This window comes from Corvus kubaryi, unplaced genomic scaffold (genome assembly GCF_017639235.1).
Source record: "Corvus kubaryi isolate FWS band 111438036 unplaced genomic scaffold, C.kubaryi_AGA036_p1.0 37385, whole genome shotgun sequence".
Lineage (NCBI taxonomy): Eukaryota > Metazoa > Chordata > Aves > Passeriformes > Corvidae > Corvus > Corvus kubaryi.
Window position 1 is genome coordinate 22,078,921 of NW_024581127.1, and position 20,540 is coordinate 22,099,460.

General features: G+C 39.3%; 1 long non-coding RNA gene across 2 annotated transcripts; it reads left to right on the plus strand.

Annotated features, from left to right (window-relative positions):
• Window positions 1-16,909, plus strand: LOC121668517. 2 transcript variants are annotated; one of them, XR_006017422.1, is made up of 4 exons: window positions 1-1,478; window positions 12,720-12,804; window positions 14,352-14,527; window positions 16,686-16,909. It is a non-coding gene; the product is annotated as an uncharacterized LOC121668517 (long non-coding RNA). The 2 variants fall into 2 exon arrangements; XR_006017421.1 differs by lacking the exon at window positions 16,686-16,909 and having other exon boundaries at window positions 14,352-15,433.
• The last annotated feature ends 3,631 nt before the right edge of the window (window positions 16,910-20,540 follow it).

Genomic DNA, 20,540 nt, shown 5'->3' on the forward strand with positions numbered 1-20,540 from the left:
CGCTGAGCCGGGCGAGCCGAGGGGGCGCGTCGCCCCGCGGCCGCGGGGACCTGCGCTGAGTTGGAGCAGGGATAGCCGCAGGCCACAGGCGCGCCCCCAGCGCGGCCCGCGGGAGGCGGCTCTGCCCGCGGCTGTCACTGGGACCCGCGGCTGCCCTACGGGATTGGGAAAGGTGGCGGTGGGGATAAAAGGCGCGACCCACGCGCTCCAGTAGCTCCCGCCCTCGGGAGACCCCAGCCCTGCTCGGGGTCACCCGCAGATTTCGTGTCACCTCTCTGCGCCGTGCCCCCCGTTTGTGTGCGGGTGCTGAGGCGGGTGGGCAGTCAGTTCCCAGGTTGTGCGATGAGCGGTCCCGTTAGCGTCCGCGCTTTGATACTGGTCGCGGGTCAGCCCTGAACTGCTCCGAGAAAACCTTCACAACTTTTCCTCCTTGTGCAGAACTTTTTCAATTCGAAATACTCCGTTTTCCCCATACTACGAACTTCCAGAAGTCTACATGTCTGTAACAACTCTATCCAAGGAGAAGCAGTACATAAAAGGTTCCTATGAAAGGGTTTTAAAATCCCAAATATAGTAGGCGTTAAAAACTATGTAAACATTTGTTGGGAATTTGGACACAATTTTTCTGCAGTTAGGTGACTTTATATGGTGTGCTTTTCCTCACATGCAAGTTGTTTTAAGCTGATTTTACGTTCAAATAAATGCATTCTGCTTGCTTGCAACTACTAACACATTATTTAAGGGAGAAGCTGGAAAAGAGTTAAATGCTTACAGTTTGAGAGATGAAACTGCTTCCCCCCAAGTACTTCAAATTACATAACTTTTTCCATACAATTTTACTCTTAAATACATGGTGAAGTGTAAAGTATAAAATCTTCAGAGATACACGGTGATGCAAATGAAACCCCTCTGTAAAACAGCGTTCTCAGCACTCGCTCCAAACTTAAACATTCTTCATACATGTTTAGTATAATCCACTGGCAGATTTGTAAAGTAATTGCTTGTGTAAATCACCCAGTAACATATTTCCCCCTTAAGTTCTTTTGTAGGATTGTCTGATAAAACACTTTATGAATAGAAAAGCAATAATTCACATACAAGAGGTGAACTTGTCATGTTGAAAATGGAAGGTTGCACGATTAGGCACACACAGTAGGATGCCTGACACAGGGAAAGGAGAACTCACTGATTATGTGTGGTACTCCTTCTATACCCATCCACAGAAAATGAGTTTGGAGCAGCAGAGACATTTATATGTGGAATGCGAAGGAAAGTAATATCAGAATTTAAAGTTTGTTACAAAGTCTGCCTTGATACTTCAGTACCTTATGCTTGGTAGCACCTCGCTCATATGCACACAGACAACTTTTCCTGACTTCATAAATTTACTTTTTCACAAGCTGCAAATGCCATGGCTGAACCACAGCTGAAGAGACGAGCCATTTCCACAAACTTTAGTGAATAGAGAATTCTGAAAAGTAAGTATTTTTGTCCTGTTCACATCAATTCAAATGTGTTCTTCTCAACAGTTTTGATTTTATTATTTTTGCTGAATATGTCAGCCCCAAGTGACTGTTCACTTGGCATATGTCTTGCATAGGAAGGGTTAAAATAGGCAGGTATTTTGTCTGATGACTTGGCTAAGCATCTTACAAGCAGGGCTTGAGTGGAAAATATTTAAACAAGAGTTATTTCCCTTTACTTCTCTGCTCTAGTGAGACTTATTAATGTCTTCTTATTTTAAGCCAGGAAATGATGCCCCCCACACCTTAAATCCCAGCCAGTTCTTATGTGTGGCTGTAGCTTTCCCAGATTTTATTCACATTATGACAGACAAGCTGTGAAGATCGATAACAGCAAAAGCACAGATTTCAACATGTGTAAACCTTGATAACAAACGCCTTTTTTTTCACCTGTAGAACAGTATTATAGAGGTGTGTTTTTAAAGGACAGAAGTATCTCTGTGCATGCCCTTCTAAAATGAAACCACAAAGCCATTCGTAAGGAAAGATGAGAAGGACACAACATGTCTTCATAGTTTCAAGTAGACAACTCTAATGAAATATTCTATCTCTCAGAAAAAGTTTGTTACCGTATCTTTATTAGAAATGCTTTCATGATACGTTCTGCATTTCAAGTTAAAATAAAGCAGATCAAGAAGACATGAATCTGTTTATATTCACCACAAAGAACTGTAGAGAACTTAATAAAGGCAAAAATATTTTTATAAATTTTTTCAGGCAAATTATTTATTTATGAAATAATTTACAAAGAAAATTTTTACCTCATGGCTTAGATACATTGCATATGCTTATGATTGACACAATATGTTCAGGCTCAAAGGCCCATATAGACTTTTTTCCCTCTTTTTTTTTTTAAGTCCTAGCAGGAATATTTCAAAACAGCCAACTAATTCATGAAGTCATACAATAATTGTTTGAGAGTTGTTTCCAATATAGGAAAATAAGTTATGTATATTGTTTTCATTCAAATATTTGTTGATTTGTTGTTAGAATGCTTTGACATTGACATGCTGCAAATTGCATTAGGAGAAATATTGTAGATTTTTTTTCATTTATTATCTTCTGCTGTCAAACTTTTCCAAAACCACTTAAAGCAAGTTTTATTTCACTTTGTTCAAAACTCATAGTCTGCATGAAAGTAGGTTGTTTTTGAAATAACAGGTTCAGGTTTCTTTAATAGATAAGAGCTGAGGAAGTGAAGGAAAAGCAGCAAAGCTAAAAGATGCAGAGAAAGTGCTGCTTTCACTGAGAGGCATGAACAAAGTAACTTCTAAATAATCCTCGGGTTTTTTTACAGTCAGACACGTTCTCCATTGAGGGAGAATACAGAGGCCAGTCACAGTTGCTTCTTGAAAGAAAACAGTATAACAGTCATTGTTTATCAAGATGACATAACATGCCATTTTTGCCTTTATTATTTAATGCAGTTTCTCTTGTCGTTTACTCAGCGTAGATACAAAGAGGGATTAACAGTAAAGCATAAGCATACTTGTTTTACAATTTCAGCCTTTTAGTGCATAACTTACTTAAAGTACTAGGGCCTATAATCACAATGATTTTACCTGATGGAACATGCATTTCAGAAATATAATCCAACTGTTTACCCTAACACGTCATAAATTGCAATTCTTTACAAAAACCTCAGAGATTGACATCCGTTGCTCTTAAATGCCTGCTGCTTTAGCACATATCATCAAGAAAGTATTTCTGTATTATTCTCCCTCTGCTTGGTAGCATATTACTCGAATTCTAAAGACGGTTCTCTTATACTGTCTTCAGTAATGAACATTTTGAGAAGCACTTAGTTATGTGTCTGAGGCACTCCAGTGTGAGTTTCTTGAGATCATAAACACAGCAACTTGCAGGATTTCTGCAGACCCACTTCTTTTCTTCGCACAACTTTTGTCACATGAAATCATCAAGAAACTTTTGTTCCCTATCTTACACCCTGCACAGAGTCAAGTCTCTAAACTTCAAGTTGTGCGCCAAAGGCTAAAAACTACCACTGATTTTCAAAGAGATGGGACTGGGGACCCTAATGATGTGGTTGAAACGTCTCTGAAAAGAGATTATGTGTTGTGATAGAGCGGGCAGCGCTGAGAACAGCCAATGAAACAGCATGCAACTGAAGAGCTAATACCATGGCATCATCCCAGATTCAACAGATGTTTTCTAGGGGGATTGGATATCTGGTAATGGGAAATGGAACCTTTCTTTTCTATGTCACTGGTTTTAACACAGGCCAGTAGCAATGGAAAGTCAATAATAAGCAATGCTTGTTTGGTAGCTTTCTCCACTGCATGGTTGAAGAATGTCCTCCTGATTGCAGCGCACCAGGGCTGGCTGGTACTTCCCTGCACCCCGGTGGCGCTGCTGGTAAAAGGGCCTTGCACAGAAGTGCCTGGAAACCCTTTTCCCTGTGAGCCGTCTCCCAGGGAGGGATGAGGAACACTGACCGGGCATAGACTGCTCCTGCTAATGGTGTGTCTGCAGATAGTTAAATAACTCTGGCAGCCACAAAAGGTAATTTATCACTTTACACTATCATAAAATCTACTAGAATATTAAAAATGCTAAAACACCAGACTCCCTAAAATCATTTACATGCAGGAATCCACATAATTGTATAGATTTTGATCTTAAAAATGCTATGTAAAAGGCATTCATCCAAAACTCTGAAAAGCCTCACATGCACATACACATACATATGAAGTAATACATAATGAGTGTCTCCCAACAAATATCAATAAAAGAGGTGGCAGCATTTCTTCCCACATTTCAACTGCAAGTTCAGCAATCAAAACAACCTGAGCCCCCTGTCTTGTCATCACCACCTGCCAGACAGAGCCGCTACCTTTCTCTCCCTCAATTCCATATTCATCCTCCCTCCAGCATTTCCAGCATTTCTAGGAAGGTTAATCTGGATTGGTTCAAAGTGCACTGAAGTCATTGGGGAAAAAAAAAAGCTGTAAGTGAATTTAGTAGTTTTTACATTAGGTCCTATATGTGAGTATTTTTCAATCTTATTCCTAAGGTTTGTTGCTATACCATTGCAATGTTCTGAACATAATAATGTTAAAACTCACTACAGTGTCTCCTAATATAAAGCAACAATTCTGTACAATTGAAGTGTTTCGCTCAAAAGGAATTTTCTTTCACTTGGTTTCTTGTAAATACTTTTTTCTTTTCCATTTGTGACTTCTAATTGTGTTCAAATCTTCATTTTAATGTGACAGACTACAAACAACATGCTTTTATTGCAAAAGATTTATTCACATCGATACTGATGCAAGGTCTCAGATTTAGTTTAGGGAAATAAAATATCTTGCAAATATGTTTATTTCACTTTGGAAAAAGTGCACTTTCCATTCCATTATGAATCTCAAATGCATAGCCACAATATATGGCCCACAAGGTGCAGTAATAGCACTTGGGAATCTCAGAAACACAGGGCATTGGTAAAATTACCAAGATGCTGTCACTATTTCTAGTTTCAAATGGAGGGAAAGTCACTCAAGGTAAACATGGCAGTGTAACACCTGGTCTTTAGTGGTCTCTCCCAGTCTCCTATGAAACTTCTAAGCACACACAAGAACACACAAATAGCTACATTCAACCAGACTAATGTATCTAACTTTCAGAGTGCTCAGTCCTTTGTGTAAGGAAGGGCTTGACCCTAATCTGGCCTTTCCCTCTGGATCGTGAGCCAGTCCATCTTGCAAAGAACTAATGAACCACTGCATTATACGGTATTTTTAGAGCAAAAAGGAAAAAAGATCAGCATGTTCACAGAATCACAAAATCATAGAATGTCTGAGGCTGGAGGGCACCCCTGGAGATCATCTGGTCTGATCCTCCTGATCAAGAAGGGCCAGCTACAGCCGATTGCCCATGATCCAATTCCTCCTTTTGGAGACTTCATGATTCTCCCATAATCTACATGACTGCTACAACTTGTTCCTGGTCTGAGACAACTCAGAGGAGCTTTCTAATCTGAGCGAGGAGCGCACCCTGACCCGCTTTCTGTCTGACCTCTGCATAAGAATTAATACATATCCACAACTCTTTTAATGGTTAGTCTTTGGAAACAGTAACCTAACAAGAATGCTACCTTGATTAACACTAAAGCTTGTTGACACCAAGATTAATACATACAACATTCTCTAGTTGTGAAATGGTAGTGCCAGTGCCTTTGTTGAAAAACATGAAACAACTGTAGGCATCCTTTAAACTTATTCAGGAGTTTGTTGCATTTTCCTCAGTGCTTATCAGTCTTGAAAGAGGTTTCCTTTGGAAACAGTCATACCTTTAGGGAGGAACACATCAATCTACACAAGCAGCAGCAGCCTTAGCTCACTTGGTCCGGCTCTCTCACTAAGAAACCTCATTTCTGTTCATACCTCTCACTCTTCAGGAGCTTGATCACGTGCCTGTACACAAGGTTTTACTAAGTACAGTGTGAATCAGGTAAAAATAATGCTGATGGATCAGCATTCATTTACACTTGGGATCTTGACGTGGTAAAGTCCAGATCATGACCCAGAAAACATGTGTCCATGTCTACTTCAATGCCTGAACAAACTGACTCCACAGAGGGCAAAAAAGTAGTCTTTACTACTTTGATTTTTTTTTTTTTCTCCTTCCTGACTCCACTGTTTTTAGTTCCTTTCACTGCTCACATAAAACAGACAGTTACCTTATGACATACTAAAATATTTATGTGCTAAGACTTCTTATTTAACAATGGCCAGAGATAGCCGTAATAAGCTGGTGAAAAACCTGGGTAGTTTGTGCAATTTTCCTATATGTGCTATTTTTTTTTCTAGTCGGTGTATGCATCAATGGAACAACAAAAAAACCAAAACAACCTAAGCCAAAACAAAAATCCATCTCAAGCCAAGTAACTCATCTCTGACCAATCCCTTCCCTCCTAGTGCTTTAGCATTGCAAAATACGCTGATATTATGGACATTAACATGCTCACTGAAATAGGGATCATTAGCTATTTTTAAATAAAGGAAATAAAGCTATGCATTACATTATGACTAATATATGTAAGAGTCACTCATATGGTAACTTGTAAATAGAACATTTGTGATTAATAGGTTTATATTTGTGGAAAAAGGCATCCTTTTGAAAGACTGATGCATAGGAGATGGGCAGAAATTAATCTGCACTATTTAGAAATTAGAGCAGTAAAAACAAATACAGAGAATTTGAAAGTTATATCTAAGAAAGAGCTATGTGACCTTCATGAGCCCTTCGTCACAGAAGCCAGAATGGCACATAGGAAGCACTCCTGGAGGTAATTGTACTGGTGCCCTGTTTTTCCTTGTCAGGAGCTAGAGACAGCCCAACTATCAATCCAAAGATGCAGCGAGTAAGTTGCTCACTGTGATGCAAATTCAGATGAGTAAATTCACTGCACTGAAAAATTAACTCTTTTCTGAGGAATGCAGGTGACGTAACCACAGAGTGAATCCAGACCAACAGTGGAGTGTGCATTCTCAAAAAGTAAGCTCAGAGAAGAGAGACATTTTGGAAAGCCTAGAAAAACACTGGTTTTGGAATTTTGCACATTGCTGTTTGATTTGACTTTCACATGCTTTGCTGAGGGTGTGAATCAAAAGAAGAGACCCAAATCTGAAAATAGAAGTACCAGCTAAAAACAAGCTACAAGGTATAGCTTTTATGGAGATGTGTGTACCTAGGCCGTTAATTATGACAAGCAGCCCAGTGAGGCTGTCAGGCAAAGAAAAGTAAACAAAAGGATGTATCAGAGAAAGGAGCACCTCTCCTGTAGCAAACTTCATGTGTCATTGAGACTCTTGAGTATGAGAACCTGTGTAAGGACAAAATCCTTTTTTCCTTTCTTCGTAATGCCATTCTTGTAGATATGCAAGTATTAGAAGAAAAAAAGGCTACTTGGGAAGGGCTCATGCATAGCAAATTTGTTTTCCCCCTTCCCCACCAACTGTAATTACAACCATTCAGACAAAGCTGGTTTTCCCAGTAGGACTGGCTGAAAACGCACTTCATTTACATGGCCTAATTGGGCTTTTTTGGCCAAGGTTGTTCTATACACTGACACTAGGACTAGGTACTTAACATTGAAAAGTTCATTCTTGTGGTTTGAAGTTAAGGATTTCATTACTTTGAAGTTACAAAATTCAGAATGAAGGTGTCTCTTTTAACACTGGTGCTTCAGTAGTGTGTACATGCATAAGAATAATATCTGTAATTATACTGGCCTCAAACAGCAAAGAGTCTGCAAATTAAACAGACAGTCATTTTATTTTTTTCTTTCTTTATGAGAAAAATAATTGTGATGTAGATGCTATTGCATGAACTGTTGGTTATATAGTCTTGTGGCCTTCAGAAATCAGTACAGTGAGCAGATCAGCTATTCGTGAAGATCTACTACAGAAAAAGTTTAGGAAAAATCAGCTTCTTCTATATTCTATTTACATTAAGTAAGACTTGGTTATTTTTATCATTTATTATTTTGTTTGAAACTGTCTTGTCTCACTCAGCAAGACACACAGTTCATGAATATGTATCTTATAACCTTTTCTAAGTCAAGTGCACAAGGTTTAGTTTCAGGGTCTTCCATATTGTACATGTCCTCTACAATCAAGAAAGGTTTTGCACAGTCATCAGTGCAAACTCGAGCCATGTCTAGAAAGACAATTAACATAAATATTTCAGCAGACCTTGGTGTAGACAAGATTCCAGCAGCTGAACCTGTTTTTCCGCATATTTAATTGCCACAGTAATTAGAACATAAGGGTTCAAATCCACAAAGACATTTGGATGCCTAATTCTCATTCACTTCAATTGAGAGGTGGCACTTACGTCTCTTTATGGATGTAGAAGACACAGAAACCTCAAGAATCTTATCTGTTCTAAAACTCCCAGACAAATATTGCTATCAGCTTCTTCAGAGCAGCAAGAGTTTTATTTTAATTCCTGATGAAGGTACATCTTAAGCACAGAAAATTACATGACAACAATGGAGGCTGTACTTGTCTCTCACCTCTTTTCCACCCATCCAATCATTTTGAACCATGGGAAGTTCCCAGATCGTGAGATGCTTTAAGAAACTCAAAAAAATCAAAATTTTCTCTGGTGACTGCTGGAAAATGAAGCTGGCAGTTTACGCTGTTCTGTGGTCTGATAAAACCTCATGAAGCTGGTGGGACAAGCATGGCTCTATACCCCTACTTAATCCCCAGATGTAAAGAGAAACTGTGATCACACTGCCAGATGCAAACCCCTAAGAATGAAGTTTCTGGACCTGCGTTTGGCTGTCCAAGTCTGGGCTGATGCCCAAAGGTTGGACCCACTGTGCTGCACTGTCCTGCTCCTCCCAAGTCATACATCCATATCTCTTTGCTCAAGCTGTGCCAAAATTCCTCCAACTGCACTGTAAGCCATAGAAAGTAGAAAATTACCTTGTCTCTTTTATTAATTGCCAGTTGAAAAATATAGTATCTGGGACAGGGAAAAGGGTGGAATTTCCTTCTTTTTAGGGACTTTGTCTGGAAACAACAGCTAACCTTCGGAGGCATGTCTCCAGAGCCACCTGTGTGGGCAACAGAGAGAGTGATGACTACCATCAGCTGCCATTGGAAGGAGTTTCTCTCTTTTCACCCCTAACTACTGAAGAAGACCAGCCTCTTAGTTTAAGCAACTGGGTTTGTTATTTGTGTGATATGAATACACACCCAGAGTTACATGATTAATCACAATCTCCCCACCTTTCTTCTTTAAGCTTCAATCTGAGTTTTGCCTACATATGTCATGTAACCATAAAGATACTTGCTAAATAAATGTTAGAAATAGGGAAAGTGTATCTCCCAAAAATAGAGCTTAAAGCCAGAAGAAACCATTACAAGCTTTGGTTTTTCTTTCTGCATAATTCTGGCCACAGAACACTCAGTACTGGCTGTGCCAGGCTATAACTGCTGTGTGAAGATAGTATATCTTTCTGAAGATGTCTGTCTTGATTTAAACACTTCCAGTGTTGAAGGATTCACAGCACTCCTAGGTAAGTTGTTCCAGTGTTTAAATACCATCACTCTTTAAAATGTCCCTGACCTGATTTAGTATAACTTCAGCTTCCAGTTCTACTGTGTTTTATTTTATTTTGTTTTAGTTCAGTTTAGTTTATTGACCTATTTTATTCTAATGAGACCCTCTCCTCCATATACAGACTTACAGAGTATAGTTTCCTTCTCTCCCTTAAAGCAAGCAGATGAAGTTTCCTTCATGCCTTATCCTGGATAATTTCTACATTTTCATCATTCATTTAAATACTTTTTGATATATAGATACTACACCCAGTCAAAGGTTAGACTTATTCTGTTCACTTTCAAACTTAAGTGCTTTTCTTACTTCATGTCCACTCTTAGTGCAAATACTTACTTCATTAGTATTTGAGATTCACATATAACTAATATAAACATATCTGTCCAAGCAAGACCCCAGAGATTGACTTTTTTTTTTTTTAATTTAGACTTATTTGTCAATACCGAATGTTTCAAAATCACTTCCCACTCTTTGTAGAAAACTGTTTTCTTCTTTAGGGCTTTTTCTTCTTTTTTTCTTTCTTTCTTTGAAAAATTATTTGAAAATTACTGTAATAAGCACAACATACTTCATTCTCAGACTTCTCATGGCAAGAGCCTCACTAGCATAATTTACTAGAGGCCCTAAAAATAAAGGATTTCCTTTCTAATGGTAAGAAAGAATCAGTCATTAGTTGTAGTTTCTGTCACAAGCCTGGGCAGCAATATCACTAAATAGTACAGAGTCACTTTTTCTATACTGACTATTATTGCTTGGGCTTTAATGAGAAAATTCTGCCTGCTGAGACACCAAGTTATAATCTTTCAAATGAAACCAAGCTAATAACTATTCCCATGACAAGACAAATCTGCAGGCACTAACTAAGTTAGTGGCTATTATGCTTCACACTTAATCTTGAATATGATAGATAGGAAGCGGAACTAAGGGGAATATTGAACAGCAGAAGAAAGTGTTCCTCTGAGGTGATAACTAACTTGTGACAGGGCCTTGAACACCTTTCTTTGCATTCAAATCAAAGCAAATTGAAGTAATTTAGTCCTCTGGAAGTGCCAGATGTAAGATTTGCACAGGTTTTGTCATCATGAGAACTTCTAAGCCCAGACACCTGCATCAAGCAGGTTCCAGGGGGGAAACCCAAGTGAAGAAGAAAGAAGACAGCCTGTGCATCGCTATGCTGCAGCGAGAGCAGGTCTGCAGCAGCTTGGGGCACTCACAGGGCGTCCCCTGTTTGATGGAGACAGCACCTACTCCTGTCACACAGGTCTATGAGGTGCTTCACAGACCAAGCACCTATTTGTGCACCAGTGTCAGCAGATTGCCACTTGTCTTGTGCTGGTGGTCAGTGTTTGTGGATCACCATTCTGCTAGAGGTCCAACACAGGTGACCAAGGTGCAGGAGGACAGCAACCCCGCCATTCCCACTGCTTATAGACCAGCTCCTTTCAACATCTGATTTCCAACAGAAATGTGCTACAGCATGAAACTTCAGCTGTGGGTGGAACAAAACCCGCAAGCACATCTTTGTGCCACCAGGTTTCATCCCTAGCCTGTACCATCCCTAGAGCAGCTGTTAGCCAGTCAGCCTCAGACCTATGCTCAGCAACAGGGGCTTGGGTGGTGCTGACTGAATGCATGTTTTTAGTTCTTTGTGGTTTTCTAAAGATTGTTGAAGTTAGTTTTATTCCAATTTGAAAGCAGATCAAAGCTATTCAGCACCTCCATTTCTCTTGAGGATGAGGTTCCTGGAATGGCTGAGCACTGAGGAGCTCTAAGTGCCTGCCATGGCACAGCAGCCCAAAAGGTGCTTGTGTACACAGAAGTGAACAGAGAGCAGATCACAAAGGACAAGATGGATAACCACAGATACAGATGCCTGGTCACTGAAGAGCATGACATGCTGGCACAGCGGCACCTTCAGTGGCACATTCCTTTCCATCCTTTTCTGCTTTTATTTGTTTGTCTGAGCAAATGTCTTAGGAAACTTTTTTTAAAAAATGAATTGTTTAAAAGTCAAATATAAATTGTGACTTATTTTAAACAATGTGTGTGTTTTAACCAGCTCTTTGACATTAAAAAGCATATTTTGTCTCACAACCTGCTTAAAGCAAAACAAAAAGCTAAGCTACAGCTCTTTACAAACAATGAAGGCAATAAATATAGTAAATTACTGTTTTATGTGAGACAATATACTAATGTTAACTGAAGCAGTGGAATTAGAAAACAAACTCCCTCTGGGAACAATTCTCACACCCTTGTTTTAGAAGGAAGCAGAGTTTACTCATAAATAATTTAATGCATTTACTCCTGCTAGACTGGACTGACAGGTCTTCCATATGCTGAAGCTTTGCTTCTCGGATAATTGCAAACTTTTTCAACTGAGAAAGTTGTCAACTACAAAGGTCTGTACGGTCACTGTAGGACTATCTAGGAACATAAAGATGTGCTCTATAACACAGTATTACTGAATTTAGCTGTCATGCCAATCATCATTTAATAATAATATTCCTTCAGACCTATTTCTGTTTATGAGCATGTAAATAATCTCTTCTTCCGAGTCATATAAAAATCCCTTAGCAACTTTAACAGTTGCCTACATGAACAAGCAAGAGAAAGGAAAAGACGCATTATTATCTGGGTTTATTTAATGCAGTTCAGCCACTAGAATAAAAAAGAAAACAAGGCAGCTGAGTCTGTAAGCACAGCATGATCTGTGCTTACAGACTCAGCTGTACAGCAGTACAAAAGAATCAGAACAGAAACAAGAACTGTGTAAATTGTGTCCCCTGTTACCTGCCTCAGAAAGTGGCCTCACAAAATACTGGACTTTGTTATTAGATTGGTTAACTCTTCCTCTTCATATCTAATTTTCGTACTTTTACCTACTTTATTCACAGTGTTGCTATATCTTCTCTCAACTCACAGATACAGATTCAGAGTTTGTTAAACCTGTTTTCAGCACTGAGAGTACAGAGCTATTGTAATCAGTGGCTTCTCTCATCCTTTTGACTTAATCTATCTCTATTAATCACTCAAATGCATGTTCATATGCATGCTATGTACCATCTATCCCTAAATTCAACCTTTATGTGGCTTTTCTTTTCACAGATGACTCTCAGGCATCACAGCTACCCACAGATTTCTTAAGACTCGAGTGGAAGAGAACTCAGAAACTGGTCGTTTGACTCAAACAGTAAGAATTTTGGCACTGTTTTTTCCCAAAGATTATTATTCACAGTTGCTTATTCCCTGGACGGCCAGGGCCAATCTTGGAGACCATAGGCACAGATCTGTCAGCATTTCAGAGCCTGCTCTAATCTAATTTGTGGCTGTGCAAGACTGCTATTTAGACTGGTCACTAAGTAGCTGCAAGCCTTGCTCCAGTCTCAGGAGGCGAGACCATTAGGAGCGTTGTGAAAGAGCTGAGTAACCGTAGCATGAGGGGAGGCCACCACTCCTGACACAGCTCCAGCACTTATCCTTCCTGTGGAGCTCCCCAAACCACTCCCACCGGTGCAGGAGTTACCACTCTTCTTTTGCTACTCACTGCAATCCGAGGAGCTGGAGGACGATCTGATGCTGCTATTGCTGGTCTAGCCCTCCCACAAATTCCAGCAGGGAAAGACAGTGAAAATTATCTGGGAATGAGCTGAATCAGCTTCTTTTGTGTCGGTGCCATGGCCGCACCCGCTGTGTGGCCAGTTCCACCCAGCACTCATCAGCTTCTGAGTAGGAATTGGTGAAGGCTTGTGTGTTTCTGGACTTCCCCCCATGCTGGGAGACCAATAACCCGGGTCTGGGAGTAAAAGGACTAAATTTAGGTCTCTGCCTTGGGTTTTTCATAGGCAAAAATTGGATCTCACCATCTCCATGGGATCCTGGAATGAGTATGTAAAGGCCTTCACAAGAGATAGAGTTGTGATGTGCAGATTCTTTGTTCAGGATTTACAGGAAATTGGTCAGTGGCTGCTGGTGCAGGAGGGCACGGACTTGCAAATTCCTTGGTCAGTGGTCATGTGCTACATTCCTCTGAAGACAGGGAGAAAAGCACAAACCTCAGCACCGTCATCTTGGGATCTGCCTCTGTAAAGGAAAGCAGCAGCCCAGCAGCTGGCAGCCTCCACCTTTTAGATGTATAAATGAGTGATGTTTGAACGTGCTCCTGAACCGTGTTACAACCACGACCCAAAAGCATCTGGGGCATACACGCTTGAGTACAATCACAGTGTCTTAGAACATTTTTAAGTACGAAGAGCAAAAGGCTGATAAATTGCTTCTGGACACTCATCTCAAGCATGTGACGCCAGCTCAGAATCTGTCACCATTTTCAAGTTGCAGTACCTTTATCTCTGGTGCCCCACCCCAACAGGATTTGCACACAGCCTTTCAGATACCTGCACCCAGGAGTGCTCAGGGTAGTAAGCACTATGCAGCACCCAACGTCAAAGAAAATATCAACAGCATGTTGAATAACTGGTTTGATGTGTATGCTTCACATAGGTGATTTTCAGTGGGTCATCACCCTTCTATTGTACTCTTGTTTCCTAGAAATGCCCTGAAAGGGGCACATTTATAGTGTCTTGCTGATAGGAACATTCCTACATTTGTCAAATACAGAACATTGATGCCACTAGTGTTTTAGCTTGTGTCTGATTTAACTGAATAGTCAGACTTGAACTGGGTAGAGAATAGGTTAGTCTTACTGTCATTTTTGTTTGTTTGTTTGTTTGTTTTTTGTAGGATCTATAAGATACAAAGGGTTGCTACAGAGACAAGAATGAGACACTGAGAGACTTCATCTCACAAAAAGAAGTAGTTGATCATGGTTTCACAGAGGGCACTGTGATGTGCCTGTCTGATATGCATGACCTTGTGTTAAAGAGACTTCTGAAAGTGTTCATGCTGCTATTTACTGGGTATCAAATTATGTATATGTGCTTATTAAGAGAATAATATGTGAGTTTGCCTATAATCGTTGTAGCTAATATTGTTATACCTCAAAAGTAAATGGAAATCTTTCTCAATACATTTTCAATGTATTTATGTGAATGTACTTCCTGTATAATTATGGGCATTTTCATCACAGGAGTATATACGGGCTAAAATTTACAGATAAGCTTAGTCTCATCAGTTTTGCTGAACCACTGGAAGTTCAGCCAGTATGTTTTTTCATATAGAGGAAAGAAAAAGTTTTTAAATGCAAAAAAGCAATCATGAAACTTCAAGAGGTAGCAATCAGGGCTTGAAACACAGAAGCTCTAGAGGTGTGCACTCAAAATCAAACAACAACTTGACTTGATTTCAAACCTTAGCTCCACCAAGCCTCCTAGGGTCTGGGATGGTCCATCTAATATATGACTGACTCATGCCTATATATTAGGGTGTTTTAATTATTACATCTCAGAGTTGCCATAAGAATGCAAATATTCTCTATTACCAGTTTTTGCAGTCAGAGACACAAAGCAAAAATCACATATAAATGTTAAACCTGGAAATATTCAGATTTGTGCATCCAGGGTAAAATATTCCTGGAATTTAAGAACAGCATTAGCTAAGTGATTATCTAATATACAATGGCAATACAGGCTTAATTTTTTCTGATTTAATTCTTGCTTCATCTCCAACAGCTGTGGTTTAGTAAGGCATCCAACCCTGATAAAAGTAATTCTTGTGATAGAAGCTATACCACAATGCTTGGCACTTTGTTCTAATGTTAAAAACGTGTTCCATATTTCTCATGGAATTTGTTTAGCTTCTCCTTCCAGCCATTAGATTGTGTTATGTCTGCTGAGACTGAGAAACCCTTTATTATCAAATTTTGTTCTCATATATGCATATGTGTATATATATATATTTTTATATATTTATATCCAATCAAATCCTTTATTTCTCCCATATATCTTAACGCTCTAGGAACCTTGAACTCTTCTCTCTGCTAAATCATGAGCAGCAGAACTGGGCACAGTAATTCCAGTGCAGTGGTAATTTAACTTTGGCAAAGATTTCCAAAATGGCTTTTTGTCTACAGCATCACTATTACAACTCATATTAGGCTGACTATCCAGCTCAACCATTTAAGACTATTTCAGACCATGACCTCAATTCTTTATGGATTGCTTTCCTTGTTCTTGTGTTCACAACATTGCCTTTTCCCATCCTGAAACATTTTGGTTCACCACAACTAGCTTACTAGGTCATTCTGTACCAACAGCCTGTATTCTGTGTTATTTATCTTTCTTTCAATCTTTGCACCATCTAAAATGTGTAACTTTTATATCCCGCCCAAGAAATTGCTAAAAGCATTATAAGTAGTAGGCCAAGCTAACTGATGGTTGCAAAGACTCAGGAAAATCAGAGTTCTCTGATTTTTTAGTACAGTATTAGCTTTTATTTTTAGATTGCTCCTTTTTCCCAGTGTTTCCTAGTCAACTCTTTAAAAATTGTTGTTATTATATGCATGTTATTTGGACTTGCTGATTTTAAAATGACTAATTCTGGTAGCTCTGTTTATCATCACTCTCCCTCATTCCTAAAGTGGAAAGTTTCAATTAATATATAGTACTATCACATTTTTTTCCCCTCAAACATAAACCATACGCACTTATATAGCACTTTTGCTCTTTCTCTATTGGTCAAAATGTTTAGTAATCAGTCAACACTGTCATTTTGATTCTGTTTGCCCTCAATATTCCTAACATACTCTTTTTGTTACCTTTACCCATTTTCTTCTGAGTTCTTTTGCTCTCCACCTCAAATTTATATACTTCCTAACTTATTGTCACTGCTGTCATCTTTTTATTTCTTTGTGTAGGCAGACAGTTTTAGAGAGATACATATTGGGGAAAAAATTGAGAAGTATTTGTGATAATCTTTAGAGAAGGTTGAATTTCCCTGTAAGGCATACTGGTTTTTTTAATCCTCTAAACATCCTTTTTGACTTGGAGAGTGGTGGAACCTCTAGTAGAGTCAACCAGTAGAACAACTCCTGGAATAGTAGATCAACTTCTACTGCTTTGTCTGAATTATTATTTGTGTTCTTCTGTTTACTTCCACCCCCATCCCACCTTCACACAGAGAGGATTGTTTTCCACGTAGAAACACTCATAGCAGCATGGAGAAGCCAGCAGGGAAGCACTAATGAAACAGAGGTATGGTGCAGAACATGTAATTAGATTTGAATTTGAAGTGTAACAGCAAAAGAGTGTAGCTGACGGAAGTATCAACTATGCAAGAAGACATATAGTGTAACATTATTTCCCTATAGCTCTGGTCTGACCATGGACAAATTATTATATTCAGTCTTGGGCACCTCCTTAGTAATTTAGAAGGAATTCAGAGAAGAATGACAGAGTGATTACATGCTGATCAAATAAGACTGAGGCTATGGACACGTGAAAAGAGCTCAAGGCTTGAGCCTGGAGCAAGATGTATCATTGCATTTCCATACAAAGAAGCTAAGCATGATTATATGTATACAACACAATCTAAATACATAACTCTGGACTATATATCTACAGAGAGTTACATTTAAAATTTGTGTTAAAAGAATGTTCAGATTGCAAAATCAAGCATTCAAGTGGTAGGAAATGCCAGTGCAATTTTAGCTTGGTGCCGTTGTGAATATTCATGATGATACAGCCTGTAGCTGTATGATCTGTCAACAGTGTATTTTTTCATACTCACATCCTGGCTAATGTTTACCTCTGCTTGTCTGATCTCTGTTTTGGTCTTCTGCTTGCCACAGCTCCTGCCTCCCCTATCTCTTATCCTCTCCTCCATCCACTGTCTGACACTTCTTCTATTTGTCCATAATCCTTGCTCCCTGCTTCTTAAGCTTCTCTTTTGGCTCATACCACTTCCTTCTTCTAGTCTTCTCTTAGCACTTCTCACCTTCCTCATCTCTCCACATTAGTCAGGCCATCCCTCTATACTTCCTACAAATGTCAAAGCAAAGGGAATGCTGAGAACACACAAAAGCCCAAATTCCTGCTCCCATGCATGATATTCAGGCCCTCAAAGGCATGAACAGCTGGGACAAAAATTATAAAGGCTTTTTCTACCTTTTCAGGTCTCTTAAAGTAAGCTCAGCCACTCAAGAGGAGGCAAGGTTTTGTAAGAGCTCTTTTGTTGTTGAGCTTGCTGAATTAAGGTAGAAATTTTGAAGAATGTAATCAACATAACAAGGGTCTTATGTGTAAGTAGTGGATTTTTTTTCCCTTGGAATTGTGTAGTTTGACAGGGGTGTCAGGGGGTGACAAAAAGCATAGGCCTAGTTCTAGCAGTCATCTTCTCCAGAAACTGAAAGTCAAGTGTGTGTTGCAAGGCACGTGTCTGTTACAGCTTCTCAAGAGAAAAGAATGTATTTTTTTCTCTCTTGTGATAGACTTTTCCCCCTTAATCCCAGTTTTAGGGAAGGATGACTTGTGCTATTCTGTACTCTCCAAAAAAATAAGCTCAAGACATTAATGTGGAGACTAAAAATTCTGTCCAAATGGTCAAAAGTCGACATATCAGCATGGAGCAAGAGTAACAAGAAGTAATGGCAGCCGTAACTGTAGATGGGTCTAACAGCCCTTCTGTACCATGGAGAGAAAAACTGGCGACACAGTGGCTTGGGCGAAAACATAACGCCCTACAAATATCTGGCAAGTACAATGGAAAGGATGGACACAAATTATTTAGGATTCCCTGAGTGGAAGTTAAAGCATGAAACAGTGGTATGAAATAAGCTCATAAGGGAACAAATGCAAACCCTTTAAATTTGTTTCTGCACAAAAATATGAAGTGTAGTATGGGGAATATGAAGTGTGGCACAGAGGAGGAGCTGGACTGGATGATTTAGTAGAACTTTTCCATCTCTTTTCTCTTAACTAATGGCAGAAAACTTACCAATAACCAATATGAAAAAAAAAAAATCCTGCACACTTCATCTAGTCCCTCTCTGTCTCTTTAGGTGGAGACTCTGCTCTCCTTATGTATCCAAAGAGAGAATGGATCAAGAAGACGAAGAAACATCTTCAATCAGTAAAAGAGTTGCAGTCCTTCATGGTTTAGCTGTGGGCAAAGGGCAGCCAAGCTTCTTCCTTTAACCAAAGAAGGAGATTCACATACAAGAAGATTAAGAAAACATCAAGACAATACTTTTACTGCTGTGTAATTTATACAGTCTCTTGAGAAGGGGGAAAAGAAAAGAGTCAAAATGTATTTTAATGGCTGCATTAGAAATGGACAGGATTATAGTTTACAGCTTTTATATTACTTCTGCACTTTGTAGAGAAATATATTATAAATTTTCAGTGATAATTTAAGGATTTAACTTCTAATCTAGTCTTCTAGGCAAAAGAGTATTTAGTTCTCCACACCTACATTCTTTTGGATAGGTAAGGATGGCATGAAAAGTATCTCCTAAAAATTAATAACTTGCAGTCTGCTCAAATTTTCCATCTCATTGTCTCCTCCCTTCCCAAATAAGAGACCCTTATTTTATGATATTAAATAGCCTTAGAGTGAAACAGCTTACACATTCTTAAAGGAAACTATTTCCTGATAGCAGGTTCTTCAATACCAGCTGCTTCAGGTGGAGACAAATTCCTTTTGGGGATTACACGCATTTCTAAATATTACCTGATGTAACTCTTACAAAAGACTATACTCAATTATCTGATAAGGTACATGATAAAACTTCTTATGACCTAGAGCCACGAGACTAAAGCTTCAGTCAGAGACAGGGTGGATGTGGGACTCAGGGAGCAGTTTATGGGTGAGAGATGGCAACTGTTTCCTATATGGCCCAGGACTGGAGTAGCTGGGTCCAGCGTGGTGTCCAAAGGTGATTTCCTGGTGTCAGTCACAGCTCACATCCTCCCACAGAGAGGACTAAGGTTACTTAGGAGACAGCCCCGCAGTAGTAAAGCCATGATGAAGAAAGCCAGAAAAGTCCCAGCATGGAGTCATACTTGAATGTGTGAACACTGTAGTGGGAGCTGCTGATCTCCTCTCTCTGGTCACCAGTGCTGGGACATGAGGAAATGGAGTGAAGCTGAGTCAGGGAAAGTTCAGACTAGGCCTTAGGAAAAGGTCACCAAGAGCCTGATCAGTCACTTGAACTGGCTTCCCAAGAAGGTGGACATGGCACCAAGCCTGAGAGGGATCTAGGGCCAGCTGGACAATGCTCTTAGTCATACAGTTTAGTTTTAGGTAGTTCTGTGAGGAGCAGGGAGTTGAACTTGACCCTTAGGTCCATTTCATTTCAACATATTCTATGATTCTATGTATGTACATTGAGCATTATAGGTTGGGCAGCCAATTACAAGATAATAATAGTAATCCGCTGTTACAGTTGAATAGGGGTTATATTTACAAATCTTTTTGTCTGAGATGTTTGACACTACCACAGACAGAAAAACAGTAATTATGAAATAATAAATAATCTTGTTCTTAGAGGTGGGCAAAATAGCTCTAGGGCTTCACAGACCTTTTATCTCACTTTCCAGTAACTTTCAGCCTCAGTAGTGGACACAGTGGTGGGAGCTAGTGCTATTTCTCAGTTTTGTGTCATGCAACTGTCACAGGCAGAGCCAGAGCTCCAGACAGTTTATTAAAGAAGCTCTGCCATTGAGTTAAGAGATGCTTTCTAAACTCCTTCTCAGAGAGGAGTCAATGTGTGGATGGATCCTGTCTTAGCCCCAGACTTTGCGAATGATTTATGTGCAAAGAATTATACAGGTGTAACTGAACCTTTATACAACTTTGTCCTGCAGAATTAAGGATGGCAAACCAGATATATTTTTATAAATATATATGGTTTATCATGATAATGATTAGATGAAAAGATCTTAATGAGAATTACTTACTACAGAATATAGTAACTGTAACAACTATTATAATATAGTGCAATATGAAGCAATATTGAAAAAATTATATTAAAAG